This window comes from Lycorma delicatula, chromosome 6, assembly GCF_047948215.1.
Source record: "Lycorma delicatula isolate Av1 chromosome 6, ASM4794821v1, whole genome shotgun sequence".
Classification (NCBI taxonomy): domain Eukaryota; kingdom Metazoa; phylum Arthropoda; class Insecta; order Hemiptera; family Fulgoridae; genus Lycorma; species Lycorma delicatula.
This window is the reverse complement of record NC_134460.1, coordinates 65,837,818-65,860,115: the sequence shown is the minus strand read 5'-3', so window position 1 is coordinate 65,860,115 and position 22,298 is coordinate 65,837,818. Positions and strand designations below refer to the sequence as shown.

Here is a 22,298-nt window from a genome sequence, read left to right as displayed (position 1 = left end):
ACTAATGATTAAATTGAAAGATCATCTTATAATAAGACCATCATATGAATTATAAGTAGTATTGTTTACAAAACTGACTAATATGATAAGTATTATTTAGTTGCTATTACTGTACTTTGATTTAATCTCAAATTGTTACTTTACATCACTGATGTAAAAAAAAAGGCCTATCGAAAAATGAATAGGGTACAACTTCTTTTTTAAATAATAATTTAATTTATAACTCACGTTAAACTGTTATTGTTTAATTGTAAAAAAGTAGAATATTATAATATTAAAAATCATAATAACAAAAACAATTCTACCCAAAATATCAGAATTTAAATTTGTTTCCAGTTGTGTTTGTGACCAGTAACATTTGATAATCTAAAGTTTATTAAACGTAGTAAAAAAATTATTATTTTACAATAATTTAATAATCTTATAGAAAGGGTAACAAAATAAAAACTGCCGACCTCCGTCGCTTCGTGCGGAAGTTCCGGGTTCGAACACCGGTTAGGCACAGCATCATTTCATAGCTGATGACTGTAGCTGGTGATACTCGCTCTTTCACAAATAAAAAATAAATAAATAAAAGGTACTAAATTGTTTGAGCGAATTTGGCATTGGTAACTTATCAACATTTTTGGCCGATTCAAACTGAAGGAAATATTTTGACTGGTTTTTCAGCTTGCGTATATAGGATAAAATAAATAAATATTAGACTTGAATATATATAGACTTAAATATATTACGACTTAAATTTATATAATGAAGCACGAGATAAATTACTAATGTTGTCTCTATTTTCTTAATATAACCAATCATTCATTTACTAAATTGTGCAACACAACTAAGCACAATGTTTTTGATAACAACTTTACGGGTTTCTCATCCACAGTCACTTCACCATTAGGTAGAATGTTAGTGTTACATGATGAGTTTTTTTTTTACATGGTATTTATATATATATATATATATATATATATATATATATATATATATATATATAAAGCTTAATACTGTAACTGAAATGTTTTGTATTGTATTACTTCGTAAATTTAATTTGGTTAATTCAAGAATAAAAATAATTTTTAACATTATAATCCTTTTGCTTATAATTTAACTAAGAAAATACTCGGCTTACACGCGCGCGCACACACACACATTTTTTTGTAATTTCGGAATTTCTGAATAAAAACTACTTTAATAGAATAAATATAAAAAAAGGAATAATTAATGCGTTAATATATGCAGTTTTCAAACATATTCTAAATACAGATCTTCCAATTTAAATAAAATATATATAGGACTTCAACCGCGAAAAAAACCAAATTTATTACTTGAAGAACTAAATTTACTCAAATAACTACAAAATCATTTTTAGAATCACAAACATATTTAGAACTAGTAACTAAATATTATTTACATACGAAAAAATTATTAAAAATAAGTAATAATTATTTACAATTTATTTTCACAATTCAAAAAAGTTCAACTGTAAATAATACTAAAAAATATTACACCCGTAAGCCTAGACAATAAACTAAAAACAACTAAAATTAACCAAAAAATAATCTACGATGTATACAATTATGTATTAATGTACGATGTAATTCTGTAGAACATATGTATATAGTTAGAATGTCCTGTTTTATATAAGGAAGTATTTGGTTTTTTCCTGAAGTCAAGATTTTTTTTTTAACATTGTATTATATTTCAATAATATCAACAGCAACAAATAAAACCACAATTAACAAAAAAGATAAGAAAAAAATATTATCTATAGGTTAAATAAAAAAGATAATAAAAAACGTATTATTCTTTTTAATCAGTTTTAAAAATAGGCTTAAAATATAAAAGTGAATTATTTGATATAAGAGTAATACAATTTATCTATTGTAATGATTTAATAATTATAAGACCCTATTATAATTATTGTTTGATATTATTATTACAAAACTCAAGTGTATACGTTACTTAGAACTAGGCGCAACGATTTGAACCTTGAAAATATAAATCACTATAAAATCTTTTGTTTATATCTATATATGAGTAAAAAAAAAACTGAAGAAATTATAATCAATTTTTCTGGTAAACAATGAACAATAAAAATAATGCAATTTGAATACAATTTTAAAAGCCATATTTTTGTTTTTATAAATTAAGTATTTATAAATTAATACTTAGACATTTTTCGTTAACTTTTGAAAAAAATTAAAACAAAATAATTATAACTCTAACTCTGAATTTTTACCAAAATATATTTAAACGCCATATAAAAAAAGGGGGAAAAAATAAATAAAATATTATGAAATTTTATTTTAGACATCAACAGTAAAATTGTTTTTACATCTAAGTAATCAAAACGAACAATTTTTTAATATAATTTATTATTACTGAAATGAAGTCGTTCGCCGTTTAGGATGATAGTAGTTTTTAAGAGCTAACAAAAAATCAGTTTTTCTGCAGAAAAAAGAAGATAATTTTAATAATGTAATTATTAGTTTTAATTTTTAAAAAAAACTTGAATCTAAGTTTTGTACATAATATCCTTACAGAGTTATTATTATCTTTTTTAAACTTGGTTAGCAATTTTATAAAAATTTGTATAATCTTTTAATTACATAAAACGTTTCTGAAAAATCTACAGAAGTTCCAAATTAATTATTTTTTAAACACTTACTGATTTGTGATATGCAAAAACAACCAGGGATACAATTAGTGCAATCGATTCTTATAATGAAGCTATTCCTACTGGTAATCTTAAAACAATCCTACATATGTGCATTATACAGATTAGTTATTACTAGTTAGTTTAAAAAAAAGAAACATTATACGCATTATCATCAATTTTTAATTTGCTAGAGAAAATGATTTATTATTAGAAAATAAAATTATAAAATTAACGTTATAATAACACCGATAAGCAAATGTACTGGGTGTAATAGTAATTAGCATTGAAGTAAATATAAATCGATAACGGACATGATGGCGTTATATATTGCGGAGCAATATATCATTGATTATGTATGCATTTTTTCGTCTACTATCACCTTAATATTTACATATTTAATAAATATTATTACTGAAAGTTATATTTAAGATTTTCTTTAGAAACAGTATGATTGCATTCCTACTCTATAACTAGATGAGACCAAATGAAGGAGTAGTCTAAAAACCAATTTTACCAGTTTTCCCGTTTACAGACGTGTAATTTTTATATTAAACAACTATAAAACTGGTACTCTTTATTTGGAAAAAGAAGAAAGAAAGTTCTCTTATAATTTGTAAGTAGTACAAAAACTCAAATAGACGACCAAAATAGAAAATATATAATTTTTTCTAATAAATTTTTTTTCTTTTCAATCCAGAAATGTGTATAAGGTTTTAAAAAGGATTTTAATATTCAAAATTGTATTGGGCGTGTAACTGGCTCGAGTGACACTGATTCTCATGTTTGTAATAGTAATAATACTAACGATAACAATAATACTGACTTTTTTAATGGGCTGGATATTTCTGGTCTTACCTACGCTGAGAAAGTTACAATGTGTGGACCCTCTGATAACAATAATAATAATAATAATAAAAGAGCCTGAATACTTCCTACCTACGCTGAGGGAGTTAAGTTGGTGGTTCCTATGGTCAGCAAACTACTGATAACCAGAATTTTATGGGCTCATGCATATCGTAGACCATATGTTTCAAAGATTTGAGCGAATGATTTGAGAGAATTATGATGGACAGGATGTTCGGACCTATCCAGAATCATCTTTAGAAAAAAATGAGCAAATTTCAGACTAGAATGCTAACGGATTATCTGGTGAGAAACTAGCTTTGGATCTTTTTTTTCGTTATTATTAATAAGTTTTGTTATTATTATTAAGTGACAAACCACTGGGTCTGTGGCTGCTTAATGCTGGTTCAAGTAGATATTAATGTTGCTGCGGTTATAAAAAAAAAAAAAAATTCCAAAGCCAATAAAGATTTTTATTCTATTTCTTCGACTTTTATTTATTTTGGAATAAAATTTTTGCCTTAATATTTATTGTACGAGTCATAGTTTAGAAATAATACATTAATTAAAAATGATTTGTTTTTTACTAATGCAATTTATCTTTTCTTATTTGAAGTCTTCACAAAATCTACATAGATTCACCAATTAAAAAAGTGGAAAAATTAATATTTGGATAAATCCTATAATAAAATTACAACTGATTTTTTTTTAGACAATTTAAAAAAAAATGTTGTTTTCTCCGACAGTGTAAGATTTTTTAATTTCCATAGTAACCCTAAAAAGGGAAAAATATTGAAGAAAACTAATGAAGAAAATTGTTAATTTAATTGTGAAAAGAAAATAATTTTAATTCAGTGTCAAACCAAACTATTTAGATTTTTAATTATTTACTGTGATAGCTTAGTATTGTAGAACGCAATTTAAAAATATATTTACTAAAATATTTAACAAAATAACAAAAATTTAATACTAATTTTTTTCTTTTTTATAAGTCAGCATCTACAAGAATTTAATGTGCAAAAGGGAAGGAAATTTTTTTATAAATAAGTTTACTTTGTTATTAAAGAAAAAATATATAGGTGAAATTTAAACGCAAAAAACAAATATTAATTATTATAGATTACAATAATAATATAAGCTAGTCATACTATCTGTTGGTTAATATTTCATAGGAAAAAAAATTACAACCTTGATAAATTTTTATCTGTAACTTTATCTGATATCAAAACGTCAAAGCGGCGTTCAAGATTTATGCAGACGATAATTTAACAAATAATATCAACAATAATATAAGATAGTGATTTTAATTAGTATAAATAATTATTATTTACGTACTATTATAATTTATTTATTTACTCGTATTATCTTAGTTAAATCTATATTTAATTGTACGTCTACTATTATTACAAAATAATTACATAAAAATCAATAATTAATTCTACCAAAATTTTACGCAAAAAATATTAATCTACTTGTTTTAACTATTCCAACCTGTTATTCATTTTTAAATAAATAATATTGTTTGTATACTACAAATAAAAAACTAGTCATAATAATTTTTATTGAATTAATATTTTACTGGTCTCCATACATATATTTATCATAAAATTTAAAAAATGACACGAATAATTTGTTTTATTAATCTTTTACTTAACAGGGAAACTCAACGCAGCATATACATAAATTAAAAATTATTTTTAGAAAATATCCGATCAATTTTGAAAAAAGTTTTGATTACAATATTCTCTTTGGAACCCGCAATAAATTAAGCACTGCGGAAAAAATTACAATACTAGTGTAAAAAATACATTGTTGTATTTATTGAATATATCATAACTGCATGTTAAGAAATAAAAATAATTTCCGTTATCACCAGATAAAAAAAATAGTTGAAAATATAAGAAAAGGAATAAATAAAAAATCTTTATACGAAACATGAAAAATAAACATTTTTATTTTTTATGTTTTTATAATTAACCATTTGTTAAACTGCAACGTTTTTGTAACAACTGACATTGAATTATTTAAAATAGTCAGTAATATCTATTAGTTAAATGTAAAAAACTAAGGAATTTTTATAGCAATATTATTATTTTTACAATACAAATTTATTCAACAGAATATTTAATACAATCGGCTACATTACTGTAGAAATCATAAGTAAATATGATCACATGCAATCTCATGAAGAGAAAAACTTCCATCAAAACTTCTCATCAATAATATACTAAAAATCCTGTACAGAAAATTCTGCGTAAGTACGCACATAAAGTAAGGTCAAAGAACAGTTCCATCAGTACCTCAACAGAAAACAAAAACAATCATAAGAATTAATAAACAAGGGAAACGAAACACTGAGAGAAAAAAAGAAAATAAAACAAAAATTAAAAAAATATATGAACGAACTGAAATAATGATATGTTGGGTAAAAGTTAGTTGATGCAGGTCGATCTCGATCACATAAATTCACCAAAGTTTAATAAACAATTTTCACAGCAGACCTTCCGACTCCCGATTATATCACTGTTATTTCACTTGCCGATGACGCGGCTATCCCAGCTATAAATATTAGCCAAAACTCTAACTTCAACTAAACTACAATCTGAATTGAACTAAATCAATAGATGGATGTCTAGATGGAAGATTTAGGTTAATCAAGCAAACTCGATTCACGTGACATTCGCAATGAGGAGAGGAAACAGCCCACGAATCCACCACGATGGCGTTTTCATACGGCATGCTCAAAGTGTACGGTACCTTTGTCTTGATCTGAATCGTCGTCTTACATGGAAGGTCAGTGTAAGGGAAAAGAGAAATTAAGTTTAACGAAATGTACTGGTTATTGAGCACATCACAGCTTTCACTATGAAACAAGAATTTGCGTATACAACGATTCTGAAATAGATTTTGACCTGCCAGATCCAGTTTTGGAGTTCTAAGGCAGCAGCAACGTCGAGATAATACAGCGATTCCAAAGTAAATCATGAAGAGCATAACATAGGCTCCTTGGTTCGTAAGATCCACGAATATCTGTTTACCGTATGTTCGATAAGAAATACAACGATTCGGTACGAAGTATAAACTGCGGCTAAACAAACACGTAAATAATGTAGCTACTAATCTTCTATACAATAATGAAGACGTTAGAAGGTTAAAGTAGAATATACAAATATTAAAAATAAGTGGTTTCATATGTTTATATAAATGAAACAAATAGGTAAAAAAGAATCGAGTAAAAGTTGTAATTATAATTAAATTACCAAAAAAAAAAAAAAAAACACTTAGATAAATCTTTTTCTGTGCATATATACATAAAAACTAAAATGTATTGTTGTTAACCTAATTTTTCAAGTCTTATCAACTGGACAAATAAAATAACTACCACATCGAAAACGTAACTAATCCAATAAGTCGGAAAAGAAACCTTATAAAAAAGAGCAAAATGTACTGCTTTTATGAAATAAAACTAACAAATAAAATCATTCAAATTACAAATAAGTTAATATAACTTTGAAATAAAATTATACACGGAATATTAAAAAATAATATTAATTGATATAATTAAATTTAATTATTTCTGCAATAATTCTTATTAATAATTAAATTAAATACGTCATTAAACAAAATTTATATTCTCGTTTAATTAAAAAAACTATTTTATATCGCATAGAATTTATATTTGAACTTAATCAAGTTTGTATTGCTAAAGACTTAATCTATTATAAGTTACCTAAAAATAAAAACAAAACTGTAATATTTAATTATAATAGAAATAATAATTTATTACAGTAATTTTCTTATTATTGTTTATTATAATAAATTTTATTATGTTAATTTAAAACATGGTTACATGATTATAGTATTATATATAAAAATTTTCCGCCCTTTGTAATAAGCTTTGTATCCATGACATTTAGAAAAAAATGAGAAGCGTTAAAATATATATATACTTTTCTAAATATATGTTGCTAATTAAAGCTATGAAACATTTAAAAAAAAAAAATATCCCAATGTTTTTACCCTAAAAAAACTTAGTTATTCTTTAGAAAAATTATGTATTTTTTTCCATAAAAAATGTATTTAACAATATTTTTTTAAATAAAACTAATCAAATACTTTTGAAAATGTTACATCAAACTTGTAATGAAACGAAAAGAAAACTTTACTACAAACTAAAAATGAAAACTTTAGACGGCAAGTTTTTAAAATATCCAATAATTTTTACTTAAATAACCTTTTTTATTTATTAAAAGATACAAAAATAAAAAAATCAGTCCTGACAAGTAAATTTTCATCACCGATAAATAATTTTGTAATAAGAAGTCCTATATAAATAAGAAATTTTTTATACAACCCATTAACTTAAATAATTATTTCTTTCAGTTTGTATTCCAGTATTATTAAGTCTAAATTTAAAAGCAGATATATTTAACAAGTGAAATTATTTTCTGTATTTTTTAATAGTTACTGAATTGATAGTAATAGTAATTGAATTTAGTAGCAATATTAGTAATTGAATTAATGATTTTGGAAGTCTATTTACGTAGTAATTTTATTAACAAATATTTACTAACAGACGCGACGGTTCTATAACCTTACATTTAAACTATTTCCAAATCGCTGTATGGTTGAAATAATTATCAGGATAAACATGAATTCTGCAATAAAAAAATGAACTTTAAAAGCCCAAAGAATTAAAATTTTTTTATGTTTCTTAACAAATTATATTTACTTTTATTTCATTATAATCACCCTTTCTCATTCTCTTTCTCTCTCTATATATATATATTTGATATTATAAAAATAGTATATATATATATTTTTTTTTTTGCATACAGAAGCTTCATGACATGAACTTTCATAACATGATATTTGTTAGTCAGTGTAATTATGAAAAGCATTCAAATCTGTGATCTGACTTTGTAACATTCAAAATTTATTTGTATATTTCGACAATTTTTTCTTGTAGCTTCATCCGATCATCAGAGAAATTTAGAAAGGAGACATTATCAATCATGATTTGTTTTATTAAAAAAATTTCTATTAAGTTCTTTTATAAATTTGAGAATAATAATAAGCAACAAATAATAATAATAAATTTGATATTTGTACGTTTTAACCAAAATTCAACAATTCAACCAAAATTTATGCCATTGTCAGTCATTTAGACGACTTCTTGTGGGACAAATCATAAATTAAAAAATAAACTTAACTTTAAACAATTTTGTTACAAAAAGAGTTTAGGGAACATAAGTTAATTTCGGGTAAACTGAAACTATTTTATATTATTTATGGAAAATTCTTATGTGGGATGTGTGTTTGTTTCAGTAAAAAAACATCCTAGAAATTTTCTTATTTTTAATCAAATATATTGGTAAGAACTCAAAAATGAGTTTACATGAATTTTGTTTGATTTCTATTGCAGGCGGAAATACAGAACGCCCTTTAAATTTAAACATATCTTTTCAATTACTTCTGTTAAAATTATCTTTTAGACTAAAACGGAATACAATGATTTCTGCCTACATACACAAAAACTCATTACATTTTATCAACAATACGAGTTATATTTAAAAATATAAATATTAAATTAATATTTTTATGAAACAAGAATTGTTTTTTTTTATATATGATTTTTTCTTTTTTAATTATCTGAACAGTTTATTATTACTATTGTATTAAAAATTTTCTATTTACTCAGCATGATTTATATAATTATTAACGTTTTGTTCAACAAACCTCTAAAAATACTTAAATATTAACTCAAAATATTCAGTATTTACTTCTAAATGACAAACGATTAATGAATAAGGAAATTCAATTTTTTTTTAAACCAATAAAATAAATTATATCATTATAAATACTAATATTTCACGGGTAAAATTATTTTAAAATAATTAAATATCGTGTTAATCAAACATTATAAATGGGTACATATAAAATCAAGTTAAAAGAAAATTTATTATTTTTTAAATATAGCAAGTTATTTTGCAACAGGAAGAAAAGACCAATTCTTATTATACATTGAGTATTTAGTTTAAGAAGCGTGTCTGAAGTTAATTAACAAATTGCCTCCTTAACTACGAACAAGACGAGCACTTCCTGACAATTGTCCTGTAATTAGTGACATGCCCCCGTCACATGCAAATCTTCCCCCCTATTTTCCTTCGCCAATTACCATAAACAATGTAACCACTTCAATTCTTGTTGTACAGTAATAATACGAAACAAATACATACACATATATACACAACACACATTCATTCAAATACTTGGTCTAAAAACGTGTTACAAAGTTTTTTTTTGTTTTAAAACAGTTGTAATTTAGTTCGTTTAACATATATTTAATGGGTATTCTATTTATTCACACCATGCAACTCTATTGTTTAGTTTAGTTTAATTTACATTAAAAGATGTTTTAATGTTATATCTTTTAAAAGAATTACAATAATAAAAATCTATCACTTTGTACTATTTTAATCTAGGAAATAATATGTTTTTAAAATTTGGTAACGAGTTACTTATTTAAACAAAATAATTATTACGTAATAAAAAATTATGATTTTTTTTATTCCTTTATATTCTATACTATTTGGAAAGCTTGTAATTTATTCGGTAAAATAAATTTAATAATTAAGATTAAAATCCATAATATAGTAATTTTTCTTGATAATAAGCAATTGGGATTCCCTGATTAAGCTATGAAAATGTAAAATTTTATAAAATATCAAAGGAAAGATATTTTTACAACAGACATTACCTGTGTTTTATAAGATACATAAGTTTTTGAAGAACTTTGTCTAACATTTTTTTTTTAATAATTCTATACTTTTAATTTTATTTTTATTGTGTTTACAGTAGAAAAATATGCTTTAATATTTAATTATATATACTTAAATAAAAACAAAAATTAAATAATTTAAAATTCATCCTAATAGTGATCATTAATTTAGACAGTTAATTACTGGTTAACTTTCCAATTAAGAAATTATAAATGGTAAAATAAATTAATTGAAATAATCCGCAAACAAGGGATTAAAAAGTTACGAGCTTTCTTTTAAATTCCAGTAATTTCTTTCTACAAACAGTCAGTTTCATTGCTTCTATTTACAGTATGCATTTCACGTATTTGAGACCAGTACAACAATTTAAATGGTTTCTACCTGAGACTGGTATGATTTTGTTTTAAATGAAATGAGAAAAATATTACCGTATGGAAAATAAGGCTATTAACAATTGTAGGGTAATTAATATCATACAGAATTTATTGTTGTTTAAAAAATAAATAAGTAGAGATAAGGATAAAACCAAATATAAAATAACAATGATTTCTTAAATCATTTTATAATTTGATAGTTCTGATACAACGTCAGGAAGTTATGTAGAAGTATATTATCTTTAAAAAAAAAAAGTAAAATGAGAAAATATACTATTTTTTTTATTCACTTTTAATAAAGTGGTTTCCTTAGATTGTTTTCATGTGATTTAAATGTGGATGAATTTACGTTCTATTTAGCAGGGTAACTGGTATTAATTAAATTTTTTAGGCTAATGATATTACCTCGTACTTTAAAAATATTATTATAATTAAATATTCTATGAAATTTACAAATAATAGATTTCTTACGAAAAGTAATAGATAACGTTTTATTTATAAAAAAATAACGCATATAATAATTATACACGTTTCATATCCCATTAATTAACGATTGAAATGTATCCATTTTAAAGATTAATTCTGGAAATTTTATTTATTAAAAAAAATTAATAATAATATAATCATAAACTTTAATCAGAACAGCTTAATTAGAAATTAAAATTAGTTATCTAGTAATTGGATCAGTACTAAGAAAATCCGCTGACAGATAATATTACATATTTAATCTCTGATTTCAATTAATGGTGCACATATTATCATTTAATTAATTCCATAATTTATCAAATAAATATTTCTATAAATCAATAACATAAATTTTAATAGCAATTAAAATTATGAAAAAAACATTTACGTAGTTCCTAAAAATAAAGTATATACATTTGTTCAAAAATTCCAGTTTTATTATTTTTTTCATCAGGATACTAAGTTTACATTGTAAACGTATTTTTAATCAAATACTCAAATAAATATTTTTACCCGCCAATTTTTATTTTTTTACAACGATCAACATTTTATTTTTTTATTTAAAATCTCATAAATTTGTATAAGATTTTTTCGATGCACTTTTTAATTAAAAGTTAAAAATTACATACAACTCCCTAAATAAACTGCTACTCAACATGGAGTCCATAGACCTCCTGATGAGATGAGACGGTTCGTTAAACAAACCAAGAAGAGTTTACACCACCCCCACTAAATGAAATACCGTACTTTTCGGTGAATAAATATAAAAATAATACCTTTATGATCACATATTTTTATCACTAAATTTTCATAAAAGATTTTTTAAACCTTATCGGCAATACGAAATTTTGTCTTAATTTTAAAGTAATACTCAACAAATAACCTCTGTTAAATAGTTCAAAAGAAAACTACCTATAAAAAATGAATGGGTTTTATCAATTAATAATAGTCTCATAAAAATTTTATTTAACAAAGAATGTGGTAAATTCAATGGTAAATGTCCAGAATAGTTTTTTGTAATCAAATATTAAATAGATTGACATAAAATATATTTCAATAATACTACGAACAAATATGACGGGTTAGTTAATGTTGCCATTAATTATTTTTATAATTAATTTTTATTAAATTTTCTTAAAATAATTAACAATTAATAATGTTTTAAATAAAAATATAATATTTAAAATAAACAATAGTAATGATTAAAATATTATTCATCTGATTTTATGAAATTTTTTAAAACAAATGGTAATTAATTCAATAAAATGTCATGAAATAGTTATTAATGTTAAATATACGTTTCATTTCATCATATATTAGATTATTATGTAACAAAAATTCTGATATTGTTGAATAAAATAAATAACTATTGAGAGAATTTTACATAGTCGGAAGTAAAATGTTTCAGTATATTTCATATATGTATGTTCACAAATGAACAGTGGATACTGTATCCCATACATATTATGCGATTTAAGATTGCTATTATCATCTTAGTTAAAATGAATTGATATATCTCGTTCCTCAAATAACTTTATAATATACATCATCATACAAGACAGGACATGAACGAATCAAAACAGGAAAAGATTTATAAAATAATTGAAATTCAGTAGTATTAAACATATCAACATGTAAAAGAAGTATCATAATGTTAAAAGTGAAAGTACACATAAAACTAGACTTTCAAAAAAAATATATACAATAAACCTCTTATTGTATTTTTATAAATTTAAAAATGATTCTGCATTTTTTCCTTCCTTTTCAATACAAATGTTTTGATATTCTGTCATATTATTAACACTTGTGTTAATAATAATAACACGTGAAAGAACAAATATTTAGTGTAATTTAAAAAAAAATTATCTTTCTTTCAGTCAATAACTAGTGTAATTATGAATTCAAAACTTATTCAATTAAAAAACAAACAATCCTACAATCCATTAAGCATATTTTAATATTAATACTAAAAAAAATAATAATTTAATTTAATTTACCATAAAGAAAATTATTTATAGAAAATAACTTTGGTGATACCTTTTACGACCGGAGGTTCACTTTCTACCGTGAATAAGATTTTTAAATTTATTAAACGATTCGGAAAAAAAAGAATTTAAATTAATAACATGACTGATTTCAGCTACAGGTATTATTGTAATTCGAAAAAATTGTTTTTATGAAATTTAATGGGTAAATGTGTAAATGATATAGGTTATATTAGGTTTTGTAAAGACATACCTTTTTTTGTATAGAAAATTCGTAAAATTAAAAATTTTCAATTGATAAGAAAAATAATGCATTAAAATATTTATTTCAAAGTAAAAATGTACAAAGATAAAATTTTCAATTATAAATAATCACAAATCATCTGAAACTAAAAACAATTCCAGAATTAATGTTTAGTGCCGTAACCGTTGTAACATTTGTAGACTATCAGACAAGAATTCACTTTCAATATACCCGTGCTCATAAAAAAACAATAAACTGAATCAGGATCTATTTACTTTACGTAATTAACAATTAGAACGTATTTTTAAAAAATGAAAACATTTTAATATTAACAAAAAAATATAGGCTCACAAAATTGTTATGACCAAAACTATAATCAGTTGCCTAATTCCAAAGATAATACTCGTATATTTCATACAATTACAACTCTAATGCAAATTTAAATAAAATTTTATAATTTAGAAGTACTGTATAATATCTAACAATATATTACAGTACATTAATTTTTACTATTTTATTTATATATATATATATATATATATATATAGTAATTGTAATATAGAGAAAAGTGTAACGTAAAATTCTGTATCATAAAAAATATTAGACTCCACTAGAAGATACAAATATATTTATTTATTTATATAATACCAAGTTACATAGTCACACAACACAGTGATATGATGTCAATTTTAGTCTGTAAATATGCAAAGACATCTTTATAGGCTGTCTGTCGTATAAATGTACCGGTAAATGTGTAGTATTGAAAAGACTAGACTCAGGCCAACAATTCCTAACACGTGTGATTAATTGAACACCAAAGAACACCGATACCCACGATCTAGTACTCAAATACATATAAAATCAACTACTTTTACCAGGATTTAAACCTATGAACTCTCGCCTTTCAAAATCAGCAGATTTAAGACAAGTTTACCAAAAGACCAACACGATAACAATATATCTCTACTTTTTTTTTATTGTAACTTTTATATCAACTTATTTTTTTCTTTTTGTTGTAACTTTACAATCTGTTAAGTAAGAGGATTGAACAATAAGATCTATTTGAATCAACATTAAGTAGCCACAGACCCAGTGGCTTGTAACTTAATAATAATAACGAAATAAAAGAAATGAAATAGAAGAGCACTCCATAAAACCGGACTATAAATTCATCTAATTGAAACAATAAATCAATTCAAGAATATTGTTTCCCATCACTGATTGTGTTATCCAATAAATTGACTGCCATATACCTTGGGTGCCGATCCAACGATTTTGATATCGTAGGCTAACCAGAGAGATTTTCTGTCGAACGGTTCGTAATTTAAAATCATTATATATGAGGATATTGCTCATGTACCAGGGTATGTTTAGCATTTTTCGTAGTGTTTTTGTCTGGTAGCGTTCAAGAAGTCAATATTGGAATTGCTTGCTGTACTCCACAATTCAAGCCCGTAAATCCAGATAGGTTTCAAAATTGATATATAAATCAATAATTTATTTTCTAGTGAAAGCCGATCTATGTCCTAGTAGTCAGGTCTTTACATATAAAATAAGTTTTAATATATACATAAGTTTTTATTTATCTAACGTTAAAAAAATAACGTTTTATTTTTAAGTGTTACAAGAAAATAGGAGACTTTTTTTAATTTTTAAAATGTTTAAATTTAAAACGTTTTCAACTTACTTTATTTTTAATACATACAAAAACTGTTAGTTTTTTTACGGGTTTAATAGTATTTAAATAATACTACAGGACGAGATATTGATACCATTGTTTTTAATTTTTTTACGATTAACAATTTTATCGAAATGAATCAAAATATTGATAAAAAGCCGCAAAATAATAAAAAATCAACTAAAAACGAGATTTTACATAAATTTTCATGGTAATGAGAAGTGAAATGTTTATAGATTTTAATCATCCGTACGCTAATACAATTTTTTAGACGACACTAATATTTAACTATTACTAGTAAATTACTCAGAATTTTAACATATTTCTAACCGCATTGTCAAGTTACATTCTTACGAATACTAAGAGATATTTAACTTCAGAAAATGAGAATTAATCGGGTTGGATAAGCAGTTATTCATTTTTTTTAACAAGAATGGTAAATTTCATCATCAGCTTTGTTTTTTATTATTCTTATAGTAAGTCATTTCTCATAATGCAGAACATTTTACTTAAAATTCATTTTTATTTAGATCTTATACCAAGTATGTTTTAGTAATAATATAAATTTGATAACTGTAGGTTTTCTCTCTAAAAAAAACACAAAAAAATCTAATTATCAACGATTTTTTTAATTTAAAAAACTGAATTCTTTATGCTATTTTACCCTGTTTATTTTATCAATAATATCTACAAAAAAAAGCAACATAAAACGAAATAAAATTATTAGAGAAAAAAGTACGTTTTAATTTTATTACCTTTGTTATTCTACAACGAAGACGTAAACTGAGAATAATGATAATCGACTAACAACTGACATTTTTTTACCAAAAATATATATAACACTCAAGAAAATATTTTATAGATAATTAGTTAAGATATAAAATGGGCCTAAAATGTAGTTTGTTTGAGGTACTTCGACGACTGGAAGAAAAATTTCATGAAAAATATGAATTATTTAAAAGAATAACATTCAGTAAAGAGATGCGCGAGTTCCACAGACTAATTTGTCATTATAATCTTTACGGATCATATATTTTAAAGAAGAGTACTAAAACTTAATGTTAATTACAAAAAAAAAATAAAGAAATAAAAAAAGGTAATAAATAGACCATAATTTCACAACAGAAAAATATGTCTATATTTTTTAATTAATACTAACCGCTATGTATTTTATGATCAACATATATATTTAAACTAATATAAATTCTTTAATTAAATAAATAGTAACTAAACTAGTTCAAAAAATGTGTAATAAACGGTAAACAAAAAAATACTGTTGTCACCACAACTTATTAGAAATTTTAATTAAATTACATATTTTATCTTATAATTTTAAAATATTCTTATAAATAAGAACTATAAAACTAATTGAGTTAAGGTAAATTACATTTAAATTATAAAATAATAATTATTTTTTCGTTTTTTTTTTCGAGGGGTAAAGTTTATTTTTAATTAATTACATTGTTAGTGACAATAAATAATTAAGTTATCTTATTAAGAAATATTTAAAGTACTTATTTAATTATTTTAATAAACAGATTTATTAATTCATATTAAATTTTAAAAATATTTTCCTTCAATATCTATTTCACAACCTAACAAATACTCTTACATTCAAAATACCGTTTATGAAATATATTTAATAAAGAAAAATGATAAATGAATTTAAGAGCATTTAGATAAAATTAAAAAAAAAAATTATCAAGTTTAAAAACGTCTTTCAACAAAATTCCATCAAACGAAATAAGCTACAAAATTTGGAATTAATAGAAAGATTTTTTACTGATATTGATTTACGGTTAACATAGGTTTTTATATCAATAATTTTGGTATAAATATAGATTCATTTTTTTTTTTTTTAATTATTAATATATACCTATGTATATACTAAACAAAATACAAGAGAAGATGTAAATAAAATACGTTATTTTATACATTTCTGTAAAATCTGATAATCTTTTATCTCTGGTAAAGTTTATAATAAAAAGGTAAACTTATACCTGAATCTTTAAATAACCTTATACAATAACAATAGAAAAAAATCACTACAATATAAAAACGCCTAAAATAAACTACTTACTTACAAAAAGAGGAAAAAAATAAAACATAAATACAAAAGGAAAACAATGGCAAACAGAGGAACTGATAAAAAATTAATATAATAAAATATTAAAGTTACCTTTACTCAATATTATAGGCTTATTTTTAAATATTTATGACAAGCTAAATATATCATAGAAAACAAAAGGAAAACAATTTCACAATCAGTAGTCTATAAGGAAAGCTTCAGTAATAATACATTTTTAATAATATACAGTACACGTAAATATATACATACAGAAAATTATACTTTGTAAACCTTTAATCGTTTATGCAAATTCTGCATTTTTAAAATTAAAAATATGTATTTAGAAAACATTTATATTTTTAAAAAAACAATGAAAACTATACCTTAAAAATAAATTTTCGTAACTACTTATAAGATTTTCACTTAAACATCATTCACTCATGGTTTTTATTTAGATAGCTTGTATTTATCTAACCACGTTACAATTGGGCGCGAAAAAAGAATTTAGTCAGTATAATATTGTAACAATCTTTAATGGCTTTGATCAGTATAATCTGTTACAATACGTGAAAAATTCAGATAACACAACTTTGCTATTATTTTAACAAAACAGACCTTTTCTATCTAAAATTTTTAATAGAATTACTAAAACAACCGTACTTTTCCATTAACTATTATTAATTTTTTTCTTTAAAACTAAGCTGAATTTATATTTATGTATTTCTTTTACATGTAGACCGATCCATCAACCAATATACGTAACAGTAAAATCTAAAAAAAATAAAAATCAAAATATCGGATTTTATCTGATCAGAAAACAGTTAATATGATTTAGAAATCAGATTAACGTATAAACAAAAAATAATAACAAATTCATTAAAATAAACATAGAATGAAATAAATTTACGAACAAAATTTTGTAATTTTTAATTACATAATTTAAAAAAAAAAACTTATATCCATTTTTATTTTTTAACTAACTACACTGTTACCAGGTTAATATAAATATATTTACCATTTTAATCAAAGAAAAATTTAAAAATATTACAAACCGTTAAAAAATGTATTTTCAACAAACAAAATGTAATTATTAAAAAACAATATTTTTGGAAGACTAAAAAAAATAGACTTTTAATATTTATTATTTTTGATAAACAAAATTATCAAACTTTGTTTTGGAAGTATCAGTAGTTACAAAACCGTTTAAAAATATTACAGGTCACAATATTAAATTTATTTTAAGAGATCCCTAGTTAACTACGAAATTGAAATTAATGAATTAGCAATTATATATGTTTTTTAAATCCATACATATGTACTGTAGATAATTCAGAAATAATAAAAAATGAAAATAGTAGAATTAACCTACACATAAATAATTCATGTTTTTTATATTACAAATTTATAAATAAAAAAGATTATTACTTTTTGAACATACGACAATATAACTTTATTTAACATTGAATATTTATACCGCTGATCAGCAATAGGCTACATAATATTCAGTATTTTATTATAATTATTACATAGAGGTTTTTCTTAATCAGTTACGATTTAATTTCGTTTTGGTAGTTTAAAAAAATAATAATTTGGTAAACATTTCGAGAAGAAATGCATAAAAAAAATATATTTACTTTCATTAGGCGTAAACCAATATAAAATATATTTTAGCTATTTCAATTAATTCGGGAAAAAATTAATATTAATACGTCAAACTATAACAAAAATTTGTGCACGATTTATAAATAAGTTCAAATAATTTAATTTTAAACGATAACGCAACACTAAATAAATTGTAAATATGAATATCTTATAATTTATTTTTAGCGTTAAAATAAAGGGATGATTTTACTTGAGGTAAAACCAAAATTGAATGGAACTACAATAAATAATACTATATTACTCTAAAAATTTCCTAATTACAATTTAAATTATAACGGAAATTAAAAAAAATATATTTATTATCAATACACGTATTTTTAAATATTTTGTTAACACAAAAATGCTAAATTATAGATTTATTATATGAATTTTCTACTTTAACATCACTTTACGAACAGATGATACATTTAACAATACAGTCTTGAATATACATGAATATATAAATTAACGCACGTATAATATTTATTATTTAAAAAAATCGGTGAATAAATTTTAATGCTTAACTAAGACTCATTTACAAAAAAAGGGGAACATAAACACGCGCGCATATCAAATGAACGTACACAACACACGCCGTATAGTTAGAAGGTCCTACAACTGAATTAAATGGGGGGCGTTAAAAAAATACAAACGGGCACACGCTGATATGACTGCTGCCGTACTACTGCATGTTAAAACGACCTTATGTATATAGAACTAACAGAAAAAAGAAGGATGCATAGATATTCAAAACAGGATGTAAATTTTTTACAATAAGGAAGACGAATAAAGAAAGGAAAAGGTATATGTATTTTGGTAGGCTTATTATTATATTATACGTAATATAATCGTCGTGCGGTGGAAGGTTATTGCGATCCTTTATTTGTGATTTTACATGCAAATTAATACAAGTAATAAAAAAGGGTTATGTTATATACTCGTGCACTGTTAACGTATGAATTAAACTTAAGTAACAGTACGCAATCTAGATAACATTTTTTAACCGAAAAAAATTACGGTAGACTATATAACAGTGTAAATAAATAAATTAATCGACAACGCTGACGTAACTTCATGACCGATATCAAACGGAAATAAGCAGTACGAACCACGGAATTATTTTCATTGTACAATAACAACCACATTTGTACTTCCGGACATACATACACACGCGAGTACCTGTACACTAATAGTAAAAATAATACAACAAATAAACTACAAATATCCTCTATTAATTCTTTTAATACATTATTATGTTTTTTAAAAATTAAAATTTCAATATATAAATCGTTTTATTAAAATAAAAATATCATTTAAAAAATTTGGTTTGAAAAAAATTACAGGATTTTTTTCTAGTTTATTCTAAAAATAAATTAAATTGTTTTAGGCCTAAAGGAAAATAGAAAAAAGTTTTTTTTTTTAATTATACCGGTCAACAACCAACTTAATAATAAATAGCTAAGGAAATTCGAAATTCAAACATGTACGAAAAATATTAATTAAAATTTCAGAGTAAATAATTAAATTCAGCCGGAATAAAGTGGTTTTAATAGAATTAGAAAAGTAAAAAAATTGCGTATTACAATAATAAATTATTTTTAAATTAAAATATATAAGTTGATTAAATTTTCAATTTAACCAGCAATTATTTATTATATTTAACAAATAATATAGAATAAAAAGCTTGTGTTTAAAATGTTACTAAAAGATTTAGGGTTCCTATACATAAACAATTTACTTATAACGTATTATAATAATATTCTTATGTTTAAAGAAATAATAATTTTTTTTTAAATTAATTGTTGGTCCTATAATTGTAATTTATTTTTATTATTCTAAATTAAATTATTATTATTTAATATTATAATATAATTTAAATATAATTTTACGGACTAAAAAGAAATTAAAATTATTTTATTTTGACTAACGATTTATTTATTATTAATATAAATACAAATCATAAATATACGTTTAAATAGGCCTAACAAACAACCTTCTTATACAGCGTGTCAAGCACTTGAAATCATTTTACAATGTAAACTCGCACAATTTACTGCGGTAAAATAAATGAAAACGTTAAGTAGTTTTTTTTATAAAAAAAAAATTGGAACAATGTTGAGAGTATTACAAAAAGTAATAGTCCATATGTTCACAACAATAAATTTTATTTTGTATGTGAACAGATATCACATCTGTTAAATAATATTTATCAACTATATTATTAATTATTAAACGATATTATTTAACATAAAAACAAATTTTTATGTAAATAAACCTAATAATTTCGAATTATGAAACAGTTAATATTAGAGATAATAGTTCACAGAACTATAATAATTATTATCAGTAATAATTTTATTAAGTAGGCTTATATCTGGAAGAAGTATTACATCTCTACACAGTAAGTTTACATTATTTTGTTTTGTAAACTATCCGTATAGACTGTTCTCACTCAGAGTAAATTTATATAAAAAATTAATTTTAATCCCGGAACAAAGATTAAATTTTATTTTTGTTTAAAGTTCATTAACATGTTATTTTATTTATTTATGTATATATTTTTTATATTTTATTTTATTTTTATTAAGTAACTATGGAATAATAGCCTAAATAAAATAAAAATTATAATAAAAGAAATTTAAATACCAATTCTTCATATCAATGTTTTTTCGGACATTTTTTCGGCACAAGCGATATTTCTAATGTATGCAATATTATGTATATACGCAGTATTGGCTTGCATAGACGGTACGAAAGTAAGATTATCACAAAGAATCATATTTGCACGTCAATCTCTAAGAAAATAATTCGAAATAACAATACAGGACAGGTCAAAATTAATTTCACCACTCGTCATAATTATTTTAGAGACGTTTTGTATTTTTAACGGTTCGTAAATTATTAGTCATAACGTATTATAGATCAGAAATATTCTTAGAAAGCAATAAAAGATGTATAAATATAAATATTACTCCGAGAAAGAATTCTATAATGGTACGCTAAAAAGTTTTTAAAACATAACATCCTCGTGCGCGGTCCTACCTGATAACATTGCATCTGAACTCGAAGTCAGTTCTTGGTAATATTTCTTCAGCAGGAATTCCTGTCATCCCCACAAATTCACTACATCACAACCACACCACAAGTAATAAATAAAGATTATATAAATATGTATAATAACACTAGGCACACTGATAAACTAAAGTCCTGAAGTCTGTAGACAACTCGTTGTAAACGACCCCGAGTGTCGGGGACGACGATTAACGATACATACACTACGGCGACTGCCTGCTAACTGTCGCTTGCATCTAGTTTACAATCAATCCCGCGCACCGGTGGAGGGGAGGGCGTTGTGAGAGGGAAGGTGGGAGTAAGTTCTCCCTCCACCTTCACTTTGAGACACCGAGGATGCTAGGGCAGGCAAGACGGACTGGCGCTGCGAGGGCGGGGTACGACAACCAAGAATTTGCATACCGTACTCGGTGGAAGGGGTCAACGAGAATGGAGGAATGGAGAGACGAACGAAAGTGGGGAGAGAAAAGTGAAGTAATTATCGTAGCGC

The 22,298-nt window shown here is 23.7% G+C and overlaps 1 protein-coding gene across 4 annotated transcripts in view; it reads right to left on the bottom strand.

Moving 5' to 3' along the window:
• zfh2 (Zn finger homeodomain 2) overlaps window positions 1-22,019 on the bottom strand; it is a 131,194-nt gene extending 109,175 nt beyond the window's left edge. For all 4 annotated transcript variants that reach the window (XR_012756912.1, XR_012756914.1, XR_012756915.1 and 1 more), the window contains exon 1: window positions 21,779-22,019. The gene's annotated coding sequence lies outside the window, so the exon portion shown is untranslated. The remainder of the gene's footprint in view (window positions 1-21,778) is intronic.
• Between the last annotated feature and the right edge of the window lie 279 nt (window positions 22,020-22,298).